This window comes from Archocentrus centrarchus, chromosome 1 (genome assembly GCF_007364275.1).
Source record: "Archocentrus centrarchus isolate MPI-CPG fArcCen1 chromosome 1, fArcCen1, whole genome shotgun sequence".
NCBI classification, from domain to species: domain Eukaryota; kingdom Metazoa; phylum Chordata; class Actinopteri; order Cichliformes; family Cichlidae; genus Archocentrus; species Archocentrus centrarchus.
This window is the reverse complement of record NC_044346.1, coordinates 8,159,936-8,172,538: the sequence shown is the minus strand read 5'-3', so window position 1 is coordinate 8,172,538 and position 12,603 is coordinate 8,159,936. Positions and strand designations below refer to the sequence as shown.

Genomic DNA, 12,603 nt, shown 5'->3' with positions numbered 1-12,603 from the left:
CAGTATTAGATTTATGAAATGAGATTTTTTTTGACCAGTGTTTCTCTTTCAGAGCTGAGAGTGGAGATGAGTCCTTCTGCAGTGGTGACAGAGGGTCAGAGAGTCACACTGACCTGCAGGACCAGCTGTCCTCTGACTCACAACACAAACTACATTTGGTACTTCAACAGTATACCTCTGACCCCGAGAGAGAACCAAAACAAACATTTGATCCTAGACCCAGTCAGCAGGGAGAATGCAGGAAGCTACTCCTGTGCTGTGGAAACCAGCAAAAATATCAGCTCTGCTCCAAAGACTCTCACTGTCCAAAGTATCACAGGAACATGGACACCAGCAGCTGCAGTCGGTTCTGCAGCTTTTCTGCCTTTAATAATCCTGGTTACAATTCTCTTCTGCTGGATCAGGTGAGCAACACTGGGTTCTCTTTCAGATCAATCAGATTAAATTTCAGATTCACACACTAACCTGCCCCCTGTTTATTTTTATATTAATCCATTTTGTTAACCAGAAAAAACAGGACTTCCAGCCATTCTTCAAGTGAAACAATGGACAACTTTGATTTGGTAAATCAATTTAATACTTTTGCTATTTAATAACGCTGCTATAGTGACATCACCCTAATTTATCTGGACTTTTATTCCATATACATCAGAAGAGCAGTGTCATTTTAACAGATAATGAAATAATTGTTGTGTTCACTACAATCAGAGTTCTGCTGTAGTTTCCCACTGAGGTTCTTACTTTCAGAAAACACTGTTTTTCTTCTGTTCTGGTTTTTCAACATAGGACATCTTTCTTTTTTTATGTAACACTCCATAATAGGCCATTCCGGCTTTTGTACATTTAATCCTACCACTCATCCTATTCACCACTTGTGGTTACTGTGGGACAGTCTGCAAGAATGACCATACATTTTCTTTATTTTTATTTCAATAACATACTTCCTCATATTTTTAAACTCATATTTGAGGGCTACTCCAGCAACTGCATAAAGCTGTCATGTTATTCTGACTGTCCCATCAAACTTTAATTTCACATGTTGTTTCTCTTTTTTATCAATGGTGCTCTCAAGTATAACAGCATCTCAGCTCAACCAGCAGAGCTGGAACTTAACTCCGGTGAGATCAAGAACAAAACAGAGACCGTCTATTCCACTGTTCAGCCATTTCAACCCCTAGAACAGGACGATGCCCCCTATGCTGTTGTGGACTTCAGAAAAAAATCAACTCCTGAGTGAGTATGTCCTATGGATATAAATCACTCTTAAGAATTCTGTAGCTTAGCAGGGTTCCCACTAGCCTTGAAATCTATATTTCTCACAAGTAATTTCAATTTTACTTCAAAATTTTTTTTTCCTACTTCTTTAAAAGTCAGGTTAGGTGCCTTCAACGACTTCAAGAAAAGTATGTCACCTGTCTGATTCAAGAAAAGTTAAAAGTTTTGATATTAAAGCCAGCTTCTGATTTTTGGTGGGTTTTAAGCAACCTCGCCAGCTTTAGATGTTGTAGACTTCACAGCATCTGCATTCTATACACCTCCACCCACCCTGCTACCCACTATCCAAGCAGAGAGACTTGCTATCCTCTTGCTTTTGGTGTTCCCTGTCCTCATTTACTTTTCATGTACTTGTATAGCTAAGACACCCACCAAACAGTAAATCATTCACTGGAGGAGGGGAGAGCAGCAGATGTGTGCAGTCTATGACAGAAAAACTTGGGGAGTGGCTGAGAGTCCCAAGCCTCTAAAACTAGTGAGGTTAGCCCTCCGTCCTTTGCTTTATTTCATGATGACTGCAGTAAAGCCTGGTGCAAAGGTGAAAATCAAGCAATCCTGAATGAGAGCACTGACACAGAGTCAGGTGTGGTTAACAGATTGATGAAGACTGGTTCTTGTGTTCTTGTATAGTGCTTTTCTACTCTACTTTGACCTCTCAGAGCACTTTATACAGCATGCTTCATTCCCACAGTCATACAAGCACTTCTTTTTATGCTTTAAGTGCTTTCTATCTAACGGTCACATACATCTATACTCCGATAGTTGCATCTGAGATCAAGATACTAAACCTCAGTTCATTCCCATTTAGAATCTTTGGGATGTGTTGAGAAGGCTTCTCAGAATCTGCCATCATCACTGAAAGATCTTGGTGAAAAATTAATGCAACACTGGATGGAAATAAATCTTGTGACACTGCAGAAGCTTATCGAAACAATGCCACAGCGAATGCATGCCAAAAGCAGTCCAATGAAATATTAGTGTGACCTTTTTTTTTGGTGGCGACTTTTTTTTTTTTTGCCAGGCACTGTAGCTTATTTTTTCCATCCATTATAAGGAAATTGTTGAGGCTTAGTTGCCTCGACTGGCTTATCTGTCACAAGAGCAGCCATGTTTACCACATTCCTGTCATGGTCCTGGTCTGTAAATCCAGCTGTCTGTGTTTTCATTGTGTTTCTTAGTTTGCGTATTTAGATTAATAGTTTGTCTAAATAGTCTAATTTTAAAATTCATTTGGAACCAGAAACCCTCCTGATTACGCCAAAAGGTGCTACAGAAACCTAAGGCTTTGGGTGAAATGGCCTTACCCAATCTTCTATACTATTATTGGTCAACAAATATAATATACTTTAATTATTTGGTCCAATATCAGGATATGAGCTCTTCCCCATCGTAGCTCATTATGGAGGCAAATTCGGCCCGTCCAACATCACTGAAAGCTCTATTATACTCTGCAATCTCATATTTCCAAATACACTAAAAACATGATTGTGGCTTTTTGTCTTAAAATTTGGTTACAATTTAGATGCCATTTCGGCCTACAAGAATCCTCAGTTGACGCACCACTAGTAGCTAATCATAATTTCTCTCCCTCTTTGCAGGATAGTATTTTTTCTGTATGGGCTGGACTCGGAATAAGAACTTTTAGAGACCTGTATGTTCACTCCTCCTTTGATTCCTTTCAACAATTGATTGATACTTATAAAGTCCCCAATAGATGATTTTTCAGATATCTGCAAGTCATTTTGTATATAACACGTTCTCGGGATTTCTGGCAATCCCTAATCCCACAGACTATGACTATATTTTCACTAAGGTGGTGGTGATGGTGGGGCAATCTCCTCTATTTATACATGGATTTATGGACTTCACTCTAACCCCTCCAACACCCTAAAAATATTGTGGGAGACAGACCTGGGGGAGACGATCTTGGGGAGGGTCTGGAAGGAGATTCTGAGGAGGGTTCACAGATCCTCAGTGTGTGCCAGGCATAGTTTTATGCAATGTTGAATTTTACACAGAGCCCATTATACCAAAGCACACTTGGTGAAAATGCTTGATACTGCGCCCCCCTTATTCGATCCATGCCAGCAAGATACAGTAAATTACATGCATATGTTCTGGAGCTGCCCCTCCTTGAACTCTTTTTTGTAACTCTTTTGGACAGAAAGCTAATTTTATTGAACTGGAAATCTCCCAAACCATCTACTCATATGGCTTGGGTGAAGGAAGTGTTTTACTTCATTAACTTGGAAACGATTAGGTTTTTCCGTAGGGGTAAGATATCAATCTGCAATATAATCTGGAAAGCCTTTCTGTTATATTTTCAAGGCAGGAATTGCAAGATCACAATTGACTGACCATTACTTCAAACACGTTAATATGAGGCAGCCCATATAACAGTTTTCTCTCTCCTTTTTTAATTTATTTTTATTTTATTTATTTATTTTTTATTATTTATTTATTTATTTTTTGGCTTGCTTACTAATTTTGAATTATGTTGAACAGCAGAGTCTATATGACTTTTGTGACAGATTTCTCTTAATGATAACAATGTGGTGGGGACAGGCACCATGGTTGGGGATAGGTAGGGGGTTTTGGTTTGATTGTCGTTTCTCATATATGTTATCTCTTCGAATCCTAATGTCTTCTGACCTTGTGTAATTTCCTATAAAATCTAATAAACAGAATTATAAAAAAAAAAAGATTCTTAGTTTGTCTGTTGTTCTGTATTTGTTAATTATGGTTTTTATATTGAATCCCTGTTCTCTGTGTGGTACCCTCATATCTGTCCTGTCCCTCTGTCATATCCCAGGTCTTATGTGCTTTTGTATTATTTCCTGTGCTGTGTGTCAAGTCTGTGTTTCTGTCTCTGTCTAGTTGTCCCTGTTTTACTGTCAGTTTTTGTCTCTTGTGCTCTGTGTTAAGCTTTGTCTTGTTTTGTGATTGTGTTCAGCTGTGCTGCCCACCTGTTGCCTGTTCCCTAATTATCCTTCTGTGTATATATTGTCTCAGTCTTCCTCTTGTGGGGTTGTTGTTGTCGTCGTCTTTGTGGCCCAGTCCCCTGTTGTATTCCTAGTGTTTCTAGTTGTATTTCACAGTTTAAGCTTATTTTTAGTTTGTTCATTTATCTTGGTTTGTTTGCTGCTTCATATTCAGCCACAATAAAGGCTCACCTTTCGTTCATTATAAGTGCTGGTTCCTGAGTCCTGGTTCTGGGTCCTCACCTCCACACAAAAGCCACACGTTGTGACATTTCCAACTGGTTTGAACAACAACCTCAATCCTAGTGGCACTGGGCTCGGTGAATTGTGCACTGTGTTTGTGCACATCAGCATTGGTGACCAAGGGATTGCTAGGGAGAGGTCATAGAGGTCACTGAAACTTGGTGAGAATGGGGTTGACTTTACGTTTTGCAGATCATGCCGACACTGTGACGATGCATCCCTGTATCCCAGCTTGAAAAGTTTTTTTCATAACAAAAAAATTTTATTTTTAAGGTCAAAATAAGAACTCTACATTTCAATCCTACTTTGAAAAATGTGAGCATAGCATATTTTTTGGGTGAATTTAATCATTCTTACATCTGTATGTATTTTTTTTTTAATATATTAATGGCAACCCTGGCTTATACACAGTGGGCTGTACAATATGCTGAACAAACTCCAAGTCATAACAAACAGGAAGCATACTTTATTACAGGGTTTTCTTATATTCTTTTTTTGTTTTTTATATTAATTTTATTATTTTTCTTACTTTCAGGCTCAATGACCAGGCTGAGGATATTGAAACACTGTGAAATACAAGCCAAAGATGACAAAATACAACAACACACCGGCCTGTGCAGGACCTGAAAATTGTTCTGTTCATGATGTCAGCATTGCATTAACGTTTATTGATGAGTATGAACAAATTGTGGGCTCTCTTCACAGCATTAAGGGATACTCATATAGGAACTGAAACTAGGACGTTTGAAAGGCTTAGCGGCTCTTGATCTTAAGACACTCACTCTCAGGCTGTCTCACACCAAATAAGAGGAAGCCTCAAACCAGTGCTTTCTATTTACTGTGTATTCTCTTTCACACATTACAAAGTCTGAACATCGGCATCAGGCTTTGCTTCACACGTCAGCACAACCAGAGATCAAAATTACAAAGATCACAAAGAAAAATAGCACAGCTCAGGTTCCTAGAAAGTCAAAATTTCTTTCATGTTTGTTAGAACTGGTCTTATTAGAATTAACTGTGTAAAAGGCCAATAAATCCAAATTATCTCAGAAGATATGCACACCCCTTTAGCTATCCAGCCAGTTAGGTATGTGCCATTTTAGGGGTTATGGCTTTTATTCACAAACTGGGAGTTTTATTGAAGTTTTTATAATTGCCATCTATATCTTTTTTATTCAAAACTGCTGACTAGCAGTAATGTGAGAAATTATATCAACACCAGTTCAGAGCTGGTTTGCCAGACTACACTATTAGCATTGTAGACATTTACAGCAGCAGAGACACTACAAAAGAGAGAAACTGGATACTCCAAGACTGCAGAATTGCACAACAGAGAAGAAGGAAGTGGAAAGAGAACTTCCAGGGAAGAAAGCTTTTTAAAACTTAATTTGGAACAGTGACAACAAACTTTATCAAGTTTTATCAGATTTCATTGGCATACATCCTGTTTTGGTTTTGTTTGTCCCAGTGACCATTAGAAGTAAAGTTAATTTAGAGCTTAAAAAAGAACTTCCAAATAAGTTCCCAGAGACATTTCTGCCATCATGTCACCACTGACTGTTACGTACATTATCAAAATATAGAATTTAGTAACTGATTCTTCTTGTTTTGCTTCTATTTAAGATAAAGCTTATCAATTTTTGTAACAGTGACAAACTGTTTCCACAGTGCTGCTGGGAGTGATTTTTCTATGTAAGCCACCTTAATAATCTGGGGTTGACTGATCGGGGTCTGTGTGATGCTTTGTCTCATTTTAATCCTACACATAATACATTTTATGATGTTCCAAGACATTTTGACCAAATAAATTCAATGTTTATTCAGTATTTGTCACAAATTGCATCATGTTATTTTTTTGGTTTCTCCTATGACTATTATTATGACTCAACTCAGCAATTAAGCTGGTGTACTTAAGGCCAGAGAGAGGAGAGCTCCAAGGCCAGTGATTGCCAGACAGTGCCTTTGTGAAACAGTTTGTGAACTGTGTGCAGCTGCTTACTCTTGCTCAGTGGAGAGAAGGGTGTTTTGGGGATTGAGGCCTTGTTGATTTGTTGACCAACTCCTGTGTTTTGTTTTCCCTTTTTTTTTTTTTGAAGGTGATAGCAGCTTGTCTGTCTCCTTTTTTTGTTAAACCATTCAAGAAAATCTTTTGATTTAAGAGGTTTGCTTTCATGTCTCCTTTTGTCAACCTGGTCACTTTTTGTTATTTCTCCAAACCCCCGTGTCTTTGTAATTATGAGAATGAGGAACAAAAAGAGAAAAGAGAAGGAATGCAACAGTTTTATCTCAGTCAGATGACGCTGTCAGTATACATTTCCTCTATACTCACAGACCACAAAAGTAAAACAATTTCTTGACTAGTTTATATGTTAAAGCCTTTAAACAGGCTTCAGTGTTTCTGTTGTTTCCTGCGTTAGTGTAGCTTTTCACACCTTTGCTACACTCACATTTAAGAGTAAAAATGAGAGTCACCGTGGTCAAAGCAGCTCATGCAGGTGTGATTTTCTTGTGCTTTGAATCGTGCACCAGAAATTTCTCTACAGACTCCCTCTTCTTATGCAGATACATCTGGTCTCTCACAGCATGTCCTCACCTCATCCAGCATCACCTCCTGAGACAGCTGAGGACTCAGTCTGCACACAATACAATGGACAGTGATTAGTAAAATATTACAAAAAAGATCCAGTAAAATAATATTATTGCTCAACAGTTTAACTCTATAGTGTAGTGGTTAACACATTTTCATGGTAAGCAAAACGTTGCTGAATCATTTCCAGCCAAAGACACAAATCCTCTTTAGGGTTGCATCAGGAAGGGCATCTGGTGTCAAACTCAAATCAAACATGTGGAGCTGCCTGCTGTGGGGACCCCTCGTGACAAGGAAGCAGCAAAAATCTGCTGCCATTCCGACTTTGGCTGTAAGACAACACCAAACCAAAGTCTACATGTATGGCATCGTGGGTGCATATTAGGAGTGTGGTTGCTTAACTGTGATCCAGTCAAAACATTTGGTGCGTTATGATATTCTACAGTATTTGGGTTCCTACGTGTTTGCAGAGGCTCTAAAGTCTGTCTTTTAAATGTATGCATGAATATCTCTCTCAAGTCTGCAACAGTGAGTTCTTCTCTCTGCTGATTACTGTGGCACTCACTCGCTTAACCAATCCGCTGAGTCCATCTACTGGTGAAACTGAGTATCACATCACCACTGTTTCAGGTGAGCCCAAGTGTTTGTAATTTTTTAAAACATTTCAAGATTTCACTGTGGTTGGATCCAGAGAGACTTTTATGTACAAAGTGTACAAAATAAGTAACTGATGAACTGAGGAGTGTAATTCTATAGGGGTGTTCTGGAGGGGTTTCCGGAGAGGGAGATAGAAAGTTGTCATGGTCCTGCAGAAGAAGGTGACAACAATGGCTCAGAGATCTTAGAGAGCTTACTTGGGAGCGGTGAATGTAGAGCTGGGAAAGGAGCTGTTGGCGAGCAGGCTGTTATGCGAAGAAGAATGGAGTGGCGCAGTGGAGAGTGGGCAGGCAGGTGAGTTTCAGGTAAGTCCTTGTTTCCACATGTTATCATGGGATTTTAGTTTGTGTGCGGTGAATATCTGGATGTCACTCTAAATTGCCCATAGGTGTGAATGTGACTGTGAATAATTGTCTGTCTCTCTGTGTTGGTCAATTAATGATTAAATGCAGAGTGGAGTATAAACAAAGTAAATAAGGTGAATGAGAAGAAACAGTGCATTATGTGAACCCCCCAGCAGACTAGGCCTATAGCAGCATAACTAAGGGATGGTTCAGGGTCACCTGATCCAGCCCTAACTATAAGCTTTATCATAAAGGAAAGTTTTAAGCCTAATCTTAAAAATAGAGAGGGTATCTGTCTCCCGAATCCAAGCTGGAAGCTGGTTCCACAGAAGACGCGCCTGAAAGCTCAAGGCTCTGCCTCCCATTCTACTCTTAAGTATCCTAGGAACCACAAGTAAGCCAGCAGTCTGAGAGTGAAGTGCTCTGTTGGGGTGATATGGTACTATGAGGTCTTTGAGATAAGATGGTGCCTTATTATTCAAGACCTTGTATGTGAGGAGAAGAATTTTAAATTCTATTCTAGATTTAACAGGGAGCCAATGAAGAGAAGCCAATATGGGAGAAATATGCTCTCTCTTTCTAGTCCCTGTCAGTACTCTAGCTGCAGCATTTTGGATCAGCTGAAGGCTTTTCAGGGAGCTTTTTGGACAGCCTGATAATAATGAATTACAATAGTCCAGCCTAGAAGTAATAAATGCATGAATTAGCTTTTCAGCATCGCTCTGAGAAAGGATGTTTCTAATTTTAGAAATATTGTTTAATATGTGCATTGAAGGACATATCCTGGTCAAAAATGACTCCAAGATTTCTCACAGTGTTACTGGAGGACAAAGTAATGCCATCCAGAGTAAGTATCTGGTTAGACACCATGTTTCTAAGATTTGTGGGGCCGAGAACAAGAATTTCAGTTTTATCTGAATTTAGAAGTCACAGCTATGTGGGCATGTCTTCACAATCAGTACAAGAAATGAAACGATATCAATAACAACAAGTCTTTCCTTCTAGCTCACTGTGGATCTGAGTCTCATCAAATTCAGTCACAATTCCCCAGTCACGTGATCAGGCACCCACGCAGTGAGCAGTAACAGTCACGTGATCACTTGCATCTCGAATCCGAAGAGTAGTGAGTTAAGTCTGGCATCTCCTCTTGCATTCACCCAACACTGTCACTGACAGGTTATCGGCGGCTTTCATGGGATACAGATTCCAGGGGAAATGGGAACTCTCTGTAGGCAGAGGAGGAGACAGTTGTGAGATTTCTGGAGATTGGGAGTGAGTTGAAAACTCCAAACAAAAAGAGACCATCTTACTTGAATCCGGGAACAGTGAAATCCTGCAGGGGAGGCACGTAAGGGCAGCAGGGGTTTGGATGGTCCATGGGGGGGCAGGCAGTAATGAGTGAGTGTGGAAGGTGGTCCGTACATGGTGACAGACGAGCGGGTCCAAGAGGGCAGGCAGGCTGAGGCAAGTTGGAGCTTCCTAGGGATCCATAGAGACATAAACTTCTGACGAGTAATAAACACTGTGATCATCATGGTTAGGCTGGAGGTCGTTACCACTGTGGTAGAAAGACACTCTGGCGGAGACCAAGGGTTAAACCTGGACCTTAAATGTAGAGCTAATCGCTGCACAACAGGAAACCGGTGTGCAGGATTACCCAGCTCCAACCTCAGGCTCCGCCTCAAAGTACAAAAACACAGCAAGACCTGCCAACTGGAAAAGGAAGAGAGAGAGGGAGAGAGAGAGTGTACCACCACAACAATACCCCTGCATCCTGACTAACACGGTGTGCAATAGTCAAAGACTGTGTGTGTTTATATCAATCCTACCACAGGCGACAGGTTCACTGGTACCATGGGAGGAATGAGTGAAGTTCTCCATTGGCATCCAAAACAAATGGATCCTTGGGTAGCTCACCACCTCCTGGGTCCAGGTTCAGCTGCCAAAAGGGATCCACGGGAAAAAACCCAGACAAGACAACTAGCGAGCAGTCAAGCTGTATTAACTTGTCACTTGCTATTTCAATCGGCCTTACTTTCTCCCACAACCACTTCAGAGAAATGGGAAAAGCGCATCTCTTCGCTTTGTTGCTTTCTGACACTCCGCTCTCGTCTCTCGTATCGCTTGCGCCACTCGGGGTGTCCGCTCTAGCTGCACCGTGCCTGCTAGGAGAGGGGAAGGCAGGGCACATTTCCTCCCTCCAATAGGATTTTAGAAATCCTGTGTAACTAGGGAAGTTAGAACTTTTCAAAATAAAACCAGAAATGTGTTATTGAATCAAATAACCTAAGATACCTCTTTTTTCTTTTTACCCTTCCCCACACGAATATAATATTGAACATTAAATAACAAAAAAATGTAGCTTTTTTTTAACCTTGCTACAAGTGCCTCTGCAAAATTGCATGGAGATCTGGGGCAGTGCCACTGGATTGGCAGACTGGGGTGGTGGTCCCCATCTTTAATAAGGGAGACTGGAGGGTGTGCTCCAGCTATCGGGGTATCACACTCCTCAGCCACCATGAGGCATAGACAACATATGCCAGGTCTATGCTAGGATTCTGGAAAGAAGGGTCTGTCCATTAGTCGAACCTCGGATTCAAGAGGAACAACACAGTTTTCGTCCTGGTTGCGGAATGGTGAACTAGCTCTTTGTCCTCTCAAGGATATTTGAGTGTGCGTGGGAGTTTGCCCATTCAGTCTACATGTGCTTCGTGGACTTGGAGAAGGCATTCAACCGCATCCCTCGGGGTATCCTGTGGGAGGTGGTGCGGGAGTATGGGGTGTCTGGCCCATTGTTGCAGGCCATTCAGTCCCTGTACAACTGCAGTGAGAGCTTGGCCCGTATTGCCGGCAATAAATCAGGCTCATTTCCTGTGGGTGTTGGACTTCACCAGGGGTGCCCTTTGTCACAAATTCCATAATTTTTATGGACAGAATTTCTAGGCTTAGCCAGGTGGTAGAAGGATACTGCCTTGGTGGCCTCAGAATCTCAGCTCTGCTCTTTGCAGATGATGTGGTCCTGGCAGCCTCCAGCTCATAGTGGAATGGTTCACAGCCAAGTGTGAAGCGGCTGGCATGAGAATTAGCACCTCCAAGTCTGAGCCCATGGTCCTTAGCCAGAAAAGGTTGGATTGCCCACTGTGGCTCAGGCAGGAATTTCTGCACCAGGTGGAGGAGTTTAAGTATCTTGGAGTCTTGTTCACGAGTAACGGAAGGAGGGAGCGAGAGGTTGACAGACGGATTGTGGCTGTCTGCAGTGATGCCAATCCTGCACCATTTGTCGTGGTGATGAGGGAGCTGAACATGAAAGCGAAGCTGTTGATTTACCGGTCAATCTGCATCCCTACTCTCACGTATGGTCATAAGCTTTGGGTAGTGACCGAAAGAATGAGATCGCGAATACAAGGGGCTGAAATGAGCTTCCTCTGAAGGGTGTCTGGCCTCTCCCTTAGAGATAGGGTGAGGAGTGCAGCCATTTGGGAGGGGCTCAGAGTAAAGCCTCTGCTCCTTCACATCAAAAAGAGCCAGTTAAAGTGGCTCGGGCACCTGACCAGGATCCCTCTTGGGCACCATTTGGGTGAGGTGTTCCAGGCATGTCCTACCCCAGGCAGGAGGCCCCGGGGAAAACCCAAGACACAGTGGAGAGATTATATCTCACAGCTGGCCTGGGAATGCCTTGGGCTCAAGGACCGGCAACAGTATGTCAAGTTTAGCCACCAAACTAGCATCAACTTTCAAACATGTTTAATGGAAAATGTGGACCCAAATGCAGAATCAGGAGGCAAATCAAGTAAACTGAAACACATGTTTAACTGAACAGGTGGAAGGTCAAAACAAAAAATCCATCCAAAGAGCCACAAACATAATCCAAGGTTGGAGCACGCATGGAGGAAAACTGAAAGAAGGAAAAAAACACTAACAAACTACAAGCAAGAACAGAAACCAGGCAGTAAAACTAACTGAACTCACACTGCAAGATTATTGTAAATGATAAACACAACCTGCAAAATAAATAAAAGAAAATTTTTTTTGGAATAATACACGAAAAGCAAACCAAGAATCAACATGAGAATATTTATTAATAAATAGAACAAGAAAGCTCCAAACTCAAGAAGGACCGTAAATTAAACCCTTTAAGTGCTCGGGTAAAGTCGGAAAGATCTTCTCCTTTCTTATCTTGCCTATGAGTGCAGGGTAGGAGAGGCTGTGAAGCCAAAGAGGTTACCTGTAGTTTGATTACTGGGTGGTGCTAGTCAGGGTTAGCGAGCTGGTCTCGAACCAAGAATGCGCAACGAATGCGGCAGAAGGGCGTGACTCTGCCATCTTAGCATAACGATTTCGACCATATTACATGTGTATTACATGAGAAAACAAGCGATTTTCACGGCTATGAATTAGGTTGGGCTCTAAGGCTGAACTTGCTGCTTTGCATCAGTTCATATCAGAGATAAAAGGACACAAAGTGCGTACTTGTCGTCTTACTCTGCCTGTGTTTACCTCTGTGCTGCACACAGAT

General features: G+C 41.5%; 1 long non-coding RNA gene across 1 annotated transcript; it reads left to right on the top strand.

The window, feature by feature from the left end:
- The first annotated feature begins 382 nt into the window (after positions 1 to 382).
- On the top strand, positions 383 to 5,990 carry LOC115788678 (uncharacterized). The gene is made up of 4 exons (XR_004020613.1): positions 383 to 404; positions 509 to 563; positions 1,073 to 1,233; positions 5,035 to 5,990. It is a non-coding gene; the product is annotated as an uncharacterized LOC115788678 (long non-coding RNA).
- The last annotated feature ends 6,613 nt before the right edge of the window (positions 5,991 to 12,603 follow it).